The sequence below is a fragment of the Pagrus major genome, chromosome 5 (genome assembly GCF_040436345.1).
Source record: "Pagrus major chromosome 5, Pma_NU_1.0".
NCBI classification, from domain to species: Eukaryota; Metazoa; Chordata; class Actinopteri; order Spariformes; family Sparidae; genus Pagrus; species Pagrus major.
The window spans coordinates 22,087,040-22,097,068 of NC_133219.1; positions in this window are offsets into that span (position 1 = coordinate 22,087,040).

The following is a 10,029-nucleotide window of genomic DNA, read 5'->3' on the forward strand; positions in this document are numbered from 1 at the left end:
TATGTCCTCCATTACTGCAGCAGACAAGACTGTTTTTCAAACGTTAGTCAGCAGAAGGAATTGGTGGATTTTAAAAAGAAATCCTTGTCTCTTCCAGTGAACTCATTACCCAAATATTTATTTTATAACTTCTGACGACTGAGAAGAAGAAGCAACATTACTTTTCCAAGCAAAATCTCTGAGGCAAAGTGCCGTGGCTTCTAGAAGTCTCAATGTGTAATGGAAATGACTTCAAAGTCTGTCCCACCGGAAGACTTGTATTGAAAAGTACTTGTAGTCATTAACGGGCATACTTTTTGCTAATATGACACAGAGCTCATTATTATGTTTCAGAAACACACATACAAAAATCACTGATGATTGCCTTTTTAGGGCTGCATCCTGTTCAGCAATTTTTCTCCCCTCCCGGCCTCGTCCGTCTCCCTCTCTCTGTCAGAACGAGCTCAGGCCTGTCTGACTCATCTGTGATGTTGCACTGCTCTGCCAGCTGAGACATCCATCCAAACAGACAAACTGACAAACATGAACACACAGGCGTGGAGCAATAGAAATACAGGCGAAGCAAAAGTGGATGTACATTTTTTAATAAACCCACTCACAAGCATATGAACACGTGATGTATGGATCCATGATGTTAGGATTTGCATGGTTGAGCTTACACACATAGCCCACAAAACATGGATGCATCAGTGCTGTGCACGAGCAGGTTTCAGGCTGGATGTCATTTCAGACGTTTAAGGTCTTTTACACTTTATTGAAGAGTAGTTATTGGTGAACGAGAGACAAGAGGAGATGAGGGTATGACTTTCAGGTGGAGAAAGAGAGGGAGAAACAGATTTTCTTGGATCGATAACGAAGAATGGATGGCTGTCTTTGAGCACAATGGCGAAACATTTAGCCATCGACTCTGTTTACATCCTTTAATCGTGCTTCCCGGTTGTGTTTTCTTTATTTTAATCCACATATGCCTTATCAATGCCCACATGGGATTTCTGCCAAGACATTATAGTAGTTAAGAATCGCTTAAACAAATATGGTAACACTTTTTCCAGAGCTCAGGGTGAGGTGTGAATATGGTTGAGCAGGGTATGTGTTTACCTTTGAAATTCAAATATTTAAATGAAACGTTTGCCAATGTAATGACGAGTCATGGCTAACACTTTACTTCTTACCTAGGCCAAATCTAAACAGTGCTTTCAGTCATTCAAGTAGTCAGAAATTAAATTTGTGACATACAGGTCAACAATGGCACACATAATTTGAACATATGTATTGAGATGGCAAAGGGATGAATAGAATAAAGATGTGATGGATGAAATAAAAAGTAGTACAGGAAAAAGATCTGAAAAGAGGATGGCTGAATGTTTACAGGCATTCTGCGTTGATTACAAGAAGCAGAGCTATCAGTCCCAGAGAGTTAATTTTGTGCCACATAACTGAGAGAGTTTAATGAGCTAGCATTGCCAAACCACAGTATGTAGGTGGTTTGTTGGCTTAGCAACAAATCGCACTTCACTGAAAATAAAAGTGGATCACTGAAGCCCCATAGACTGTTGTTTTGAATTATTCCTGTTGAATGTCGAACAAGCCAAAACTGATTGGATGGATGGATGGATGGATGGATGGATGGATGGATGGATGGATGGATGGATGGATGGATGGATGGATGGATGGATGGATGGAAAACTGGTAAGGTTCAAGTAACGTGTACAGTATTTCAATATTCAAAGGTCTGTTATTGTAGAAATTGACATGTCTTTTTAAATTATAAAGCAGGTCTAAGTGCTATATAAATACTGTCAAAGCATTGCTCTATGGTGAAATACAAACAGCCGGTATTCACAAATACTGCCTTTCTGCCACATCCTCAGCACAGCTGTGGCTGCAAAAACACTAGCAACAGCGGATGCAGAAACCTAGTGGGCGGGGCCTGCTCAAGGTATTTATATTAGTCATAGAACTTGTTGTATAATAGGTTATTTCTCACAGTTACAGACATAAACCTATTCCTCGAAAGCACATTTCTACTTTATTCTGGGTTCCTTACAAAAAGTTCACCACCTTGTGGTGCCATTGTAACTTTTAGATAGAGAGCTGTGTTGTGAAGGTCACAACAGTGCTCCATTCAAACACCAAGTGGCCCCACGGCACAATGGGAAAAGAGTGTAATCAGCAAATGCGTATGTGAGTGGGTGTGTGTATGAGCATGTGTCTGTGTGGACCACTCAGGGACAGTTTGCTTTTTACACTAACACCCCACCACCTCTTCCCATCTCTCTCTTTCAGTGCCCCCCCCCCCTTTGGGACGGTACTAACAGCCAAAACTGAGAGAAGCTGAGGGGAAGTAGGGACAACAAGGGACAGAAGGGCAGAGGAAGAGAAGGAGAGATGGTGTACAATGTTTCTTGTTTGCTGAGAATGTACTGCATTGTAGATGGAGAGCTGTTCCTGCACAATGTGTTAACATCCTGTGGAACAACGAGCTGTATAAGAGCCTTTCTTTCCTATATGTCTGCAAAACACTGTGGGAGTGAAGCCTTGTACTGTAAATATTCTTTAAGTGAATTGGCCAGGGAGACAGAGACAGAGAAAGAAAGACTCCCTTGGAAAGTGTCACATATTTGTGTGTCACAAAGACTTTCTGCTTGGCAAGTGCATTTAAAATCAATACACCAAGGTTTGTGGAGAAAACCTTTGCCCAGTGTTTCGCTTTCCTGTTCCACGATATGAAGATAAATACCAGAGACATCTGTCTATCCCTGGTGGACTTCATACACTTTTTTCTTGTGCTATATGTCAACACTTCTCCATAAGCTATCTTGAGTGCAGAGAATAACTAGAATTATTGAACCCACAACAACCAACATGGCCTACAGTATGTGAAAGCACTTTAAGATGCAGTTCCTTAACGCAAAGAGTGGTTAAAGCTAGCACCATAAAGAGTCAGACTGTACTAAAGTAAATGGGAAAACCCTTTACCGCAACAGTTTTTTTTTCTTTGTTTTTTTTTTTATTTTTTGTCATTAAGTAGAGAAAGGACTTAACACCACATTTGACCAGTTAGGGCCATATATGCCCGTCCTGTGTCCTGCAACAGCTGATGAGTGATTTCACAGACAGGAGACCCACTCCTCCTTGACGTGTAGCCAATGAGTTTTTAAATCAGAGAGTATATTATTTAAACGTGTTTTAAAGCCCTTAACTTGGAAATTATGCACGTTTATGTAATGTAATGCAATCTTCTCTTTATACAGGCTGTTTTTTTTCCACCTAAGCACTTGTTTTTGACTATTTTATATGCACAAAGGGATAATTAAGGAAATATAATGAGTTTAATGCTCCTCTTACTCTCATGCAGGGGTATTTTGAGTGAAAAAAAAATATGGATCCTGGAAGACTATATGATGCGAAGTTTGGAGACAGAAGAAAGAGAATATTAATATCACAATCTCTACAATTCACCTTAAAAGTGTATTGTGAAGACCTTGAAGATTGATCATTATGTAAAATCGTCCCATCACCCATCACATGTATGGATGATATGAAATTACAATTAATACACTATCACTCATATTAATTATAATCTTAGTCACCAACTATTACTCAATGAAGTGTATGTCACAGTCAGTGTGGAGAGTGATCTACCCAGGACCAGAGAATGACTCACTTAACAGTGAAGTTGACCTTGAGGACAACCTGTAAAAGTTTTTATGGGATTCTTTTAAGTATTTTCTCAGGAATATAGAGAGCAAGAGACAGAAGGGAGGAAGAACAGATAAAAAAACACCAACAAAAACATCATAGATGATTAAAGGAGAGAGGTGTTCTCCACCTCTCAGTGAAGTCAGGGCGCTCTTTGTGTGTGTGTGTGTGTGCATCTGTGAATACTAGTAGTGCATGTGTGATCATGCATGCCTCTGGCAAGTGACTATTGTTTGCACATGTGTGATTATATCCATCTATGTGTGAACTATATATGTAGACTACACATTGGTGGGTGTATGCATGTGTGTTTGTTTGTGACGGACGAAATGTGAGATTGAAAGTGAGAGAAATAAAGAAAGACAGTGTGTGTGTGTGTGTGTGTGTGTGTGTGTGGCTGCTCGGACCTCCCTAGGGCTAGGGGCACCAGATGTACTTAGCTTCATCATCACAGCTAAAAATATACATACGCACACATGCACACACACACACTGTAAACACAGGACACATTAACAACATGCCTCACTGATTAGCTCTCTGTCTTCATTAATCTCACGGCGCTTTTATATTTCTGTATTTTTTAAACTGTTTTATATCGCTCAGGCTGCTCTCATCTGGCTCTGTCTCGCCTATTTTATTTTTTATTTTTTTACCTATCTGATTCTGTCTCCCTCTCTCGCTGTCTGTCTTCCGGTCTTCTATCTCTGTTGTGGAGATAAGTTGTTCAGTGTTTGCGTTCACATATCTGCCTCTCTCAGGACCTCATTCCCTTTTCACCCACAATCTCTCCTAAACATCTCGCTGAGTTTGTCATTCAGTGTTCTCTGCAGCTTCCTTTGCTCGCTGTTCATCTTTATTTCACTCTCATATGTCAAAACAAGTAGGGCTTCGACAAGTGATTATCTTCATTGCTAATTAACTTCTAAAACATTTTTTCAATCGGATTAAATACAGTCTATAAATAGTGAAGAGTGTCTATCAGAATTTCAGAATTCAGATTGCTTGTTTTGTACACCCAGCAATCCGAAGCCCAAAGATATTCAAATTTAACAATGGTTAACAACAAAGAAACATTAAGAAGATGAATCAAAACAATTAATATTGAGCAGTTTTGCTTGATTTTGTTTAAGTGTCTTGTGGCGACAAAATCAGTGTGTTTCCAGGAGACCTATGGACATTTCCATCCATTTTGGTGGCTTGAAGACCTGCAAATGCTTGGAGGGAAGTCGGACCATCTCCATCTGTGATCGTGGTGACCAAAACAGGTCAAACAGGGTTTTTTTTTAACCCTTAGAGGTTTTTGTGCCTAAACTTCAGCAAAGCGTAAGTAAAGTCTTGTGACGAGAGAAATAGAAAATTAAACCTAAACAAATGTAAAGTTGATGCATGAAAAAAATCTTTCAGTTTGAAATTATCTGTGGTTTTGGAGAAACATACTTAGCTAGCATTTATTCTGGCGATTGGGTTGTGATGGAAGACTGCTGAGGCGTACATGGATTGCAACATGATATTTACACACACACAAGAATAAACCAGTCTAATATTGTAGTGTTAACATACGTGAGGAAGTCCAACTAAACCCAATGATCTTGATCACATCCTTGATGATATTTGCAACATCACTGGAATATGTTTTGGATTTATACACCAAACTGAGGCTGACAGTAAAGGTGAGGATGATTTCAGTTTGATACCTGATACTCTCTTCATTCAGGGTGGTCTCATCCTGGGATTATCCTCCCATTGGCTCTGCCTATTTCTGGCTGGCTCCATCTCTTTCCACACTGTGCTTTGTTACCTCTCTAAAAAGAAACCCTACAAAGCTAGCTGTATTAGTGAATCAGAAAACTACCGCATTTAAAGATGGAAGACCGGAAAAAAAAGAGCCCTATTCAAAGTGCATACAATTCTTTCAGCTGATAGCTCTAATGGGGCACTTCTAAAGCGTGCGTGCTAAGTCAACAACACTGCTTTTGGACAGGTGCCATCGCAGTGTCAAGGGCTCAGTGGTGCCCAAGACAACAGTGATTAGTGGCTTGAAGTCAAACAGTCCCATCTGTTTTTTCTGCACAATGTGTTCTCCTGCCTAAACGACCCCAGCTGAGTATCCATCACCGCATTTCAGCCTTCACATTACTTCAAGCACTCACAAGATTTAGAGAACATCTAGGAGCAGGAGCAACAACAGCAGCTCAGCATGCACACACAGGTTGCGCCTCCTCACTTTTTTTTTGTATCTGCTGTTTTTGCCCGAGAGGAAATTATGGAAGAGAGGGAGAATAAGGGAAAAGGAGAGGAAAGGAAAGGAGAAAAAAGAGGAGAGATGAAAGAAGAGCAGAGGACAGGAGGCGACGAGAAAAGAGGAAATGAGACTGAATGAAAAGAGGGACTGAAGGGAAGGAGAGATGAAAGGAAATGAGAAAAGAGGAGAAGAAGACAGAAAGCAACAAAGGAGATGTGAAGGGAGGAAAAATGCAACAGAGAAGAAAGGAGGAGACAAGAAGGCCAGCTTTGATAACATAGCAGGAGGCCCAGCAGGTAGAAAACTACCTCCAATGTTGTCTTAATCACCTTTTAATCTCTCTCTATCCCCCCACTTGTTAGCATGCTGAAACTTGGACAGAGAGATAAGGGCATGAAGATAAAGAGAAGAAGAGAGAAAAGAAGAGGGAGATTTTAGCTAAACAAGGAGAGAAAAAAAGAGACAAAGATGCAAAGCAGAGACACAGGAGGAGACGATGTAGGCGAGAACAAGAGGACGCCTCTGTTTTCTGCAAGCAGCTGCCAACTACATAAGTTACTACATAGCTTACCTCACAGCTGTGTAGCTTAAAGTGTAATTTTTACTTCGAATGTGTCATTGTCTTCTGAACATGATCACGAACATGATTCCTGTTGTTCTCAGAAATCTCAACATCTTCACATTCTTGTCATGAGCATGAGGTTGATGCTGTTGCCTTCAGACAGAGCCAGGCTGGCTGATTTCCCGTTTTTGGTCTTCTCATCCATTTCTGTGCAGGAATAATCTTATTTCCCAAAATATAGAGCTGTTGTTTAAAGGAGAACTATATGCTTTTTCCATTTTTTCCCCTTACCTTCAGTGTTTTATATACAGTAGGTTCTTGCATGTAAAAGATCTTGAAAGTCAGTATGATTTGGGAGTATGATTAGTGGACGGTAAGAGAAAACTGATGTGTTTTTTGAGCACTTTTGAACATATAGTAGCAGTCTAGTAGTCAACCAAAATAAAATTATGCACCTGAAAATGACCATATGTCTCCTTTAAGATGGACATCTCAGTTTGATATGGCCTGATACTGAGCGTACCGTTAGAAGGGGTTTTGTGTCTGTGTATCTCTGCTGGTAAGGACACACAGTCCTATGGGACCTTGGAGCAGTAGTGGGACCAAGTCGCTGAGTTGCAAATAATGCCAACAAACTGTCAAGCTTCACACAAACACAGCAGCATCTAGGTGTAGGAGGAAGCTGAAAAAGCTGAGTCGATGGCAAATCCTTAAAATCTGTCAGTGTTTTGGCTCTTGAGGTTGTCTGTTTGGGTATGTGCAAGCGTGTTTGCACTGTTTATCAATAAAAATGTATGCTGCCGCTGTTAGCTAATGAGGATAATTATGTAAAATAAACGTAAATAAATACACGTAGCATTGTTCAAAGATGAGGAATTTTATCTAGATTTTACAGAAATTTTCCTACAGACGGAGAGAATCCTCAGTAAACTTCTAAATCCGAAGCCTTAATCCAGCACTTATTAGCACAGTTGTGTACACTGGGCTGTTTTAAAGTCTCCCTCTTCAAACATGATTAATATGCATGCTGAAGACTTCTCAGATCTATCTATGCTGAAGTCCCATTGGTCTTACTTGTATATATATTGTCTTGCTGCACCTGCAGACTGTTTCACAGGATGTCTGATAGTTCATATCTAAGGCACCGTCAATGATCCTTTCGATTTTCTATCTAGTAGATGAGCTGAGAGGAATTGTTGTGTTTCCCTTAACGACACTTCATCGAGTTATATAGACACAGCAGTGACCTGCGAGTTAACCACCACTTATGTGCAGTAAACATGGTATGATAAATGGTATAAGCACAGAGAGAAGAGGAAAATACAGAAACTAGTTGCAAAGCCTCTGATATTATTTTTGAAAGTTTGTTTCTTTTTCAGAGGGAACTCATAAATAATCTGCCAGTGCTGAGAGATAACATGACTTAGAATATCTGGGAATAATCTTGATATCTGTGAATATGAGACATAATCTCCCCCTAAGCTTCTTTGCGGTGTCATGTCATCTTACAGTCACTCATACGCAGGCCGTAGACGGCAGTAATCCAAGAAGTGATACAACATCGAGGCAACAGCGTTTTGATGAGCATGTTGGCTTCTCTTTTCATAGCCATCTGGTTACACACATTAGTGTCCTTCGTGTCTGTCCTTGTTGACCACAAGTGGCTTAAAGTATTGGACTCATGGTCACCTTTGTGGTGGTTTTTGGTCCCAATGGATACAAACCAGAAACCAGCTTATGACTGATTACAGCCCCTGGTCAAACACCCTCATTCATATTTCATATGGAAATAAAACACAGCCAAAATAAGTCTATTCCCAATACATTTTATTATTATATGGAGAGTGTAACATCTATATCCATATGCATTTAAAATAACTTAACATTAACTTTCAGAGCTGCAAAAATCCATCTTTTTTCCCTATGATATTATATAGATGCTGTACCATTCACACCCCTTCTACTTATTTCAATTAAAGGCTCCCTTTGAAATATTCCTGTAAAAACAACATTTCCCTTTACAATACCAACCATTACATTCCGAAATTTGGATGGAGGATGGGTCTCGGCACAGAATGGACCCCATTTACTTTTGGTGTGGATCAGGATAAAGGGAGAGATCCAGGATTTTTTTTTTCACTTTCCTTAAAGGTGCAATATGTTAAGATTTTTTGTTGAAAGCGTAAAAAATAAATCTGAAGTTAGCATGCTAACCAGCTAGCCCCAGCCCATATGGGTCCGAAGCACCTGTGCTTGTGGTAAACACAATTATATCCTCCATAATCAGAGCTCCCAGTTTGGACTTCTGGCTGCATGACTAACTAAGCTCACTAGCTAACAATAGCTAAAGGTAGCAGCAGTTAGTGGCTACTCTAGTGATATAGTGCCCCCTATCTGTTTTGAGTATGAACTCAAGTGGACGCCAATTCTTACATATTGGACCTTTAACATTGCAAGATGGGGCATTTTTCAACATTTTTGATTCATTTCTCAGGAGTTTATTGGAGAACTAATGCAATCTGTGTCAATTATAAAGATGTGAATTATGGAGGTTGCATGTGGATGTTTAATTACTGCCCTGGCACTCAACTTGCCCATTATCCATCATGTGTTGATTGAGCAAACGTGAGTTTATATAACAGACGTTATTTAGTGGTATGACGGCTGTACGGCCAGACAGTTATACCTGTGAGCACTGTAGAAAAACAAACAAATAAACAAAATAAATCTGCTGTTTCTAAACAGAGCACCAGACCAGGCCTTGTAATGTTTTGCAACTGAATAACGGATGACAACAACAACACAATTATCTTGGTAGTAAAACTCAGCTTGCATTCAGTAAAATGTGGGGTGTCTACAACAGCTACATCTGTGGATCCGTTTATTACAACACTGATGAGCACAAATAACCAGCGGGCAGCTTGATAAAATCTGAAGGAAACCAAATAAAAATGTGAGGGAGACATTTTCCAGCAGACACCCATGTCCCGGCTCATATTGCATATGTAGCACATGCCGAGATAGATTGGCTGTGTGAGTCGGAGGGGATGATTCATTGACAAAGAGACAGCTTGGAAAGCATGTTAACTTAGAAACCAGTAGACTGTTAGACAACGTCCCTGTGTGTGTGGCAGTAATAATGCGATTGGGCATGTGGATGTGTGTGTGTTTCAGAGGATGCAAAGTGTTTCTGTCTGTTTCAGCATGAGAGTGTGTATTCTGTAAAGCAGTTTTGTGTGTGCGTGTGTTTGTGTGTGTGTGTCTGTGTGAGTAAATCTGTCTCCTGGTCCTCCCCTGCAGCCTGTGGAGAGGATGAAAAAGATTTAATACCTCTGCCAAGGTGATGCCCTACAGTGCTGCCTGTCTTACACACATGCATGCACACACACACCAGCGCGCGCACACACACCCATACACACTCAGGGGATTAGTTAACCTCCTCCGGTGGCAAAGTACAACAGTCCACCAGCATGTCCAGCAGCTCTTCCGGACTCTAACATAACTGCACACACACACACACACA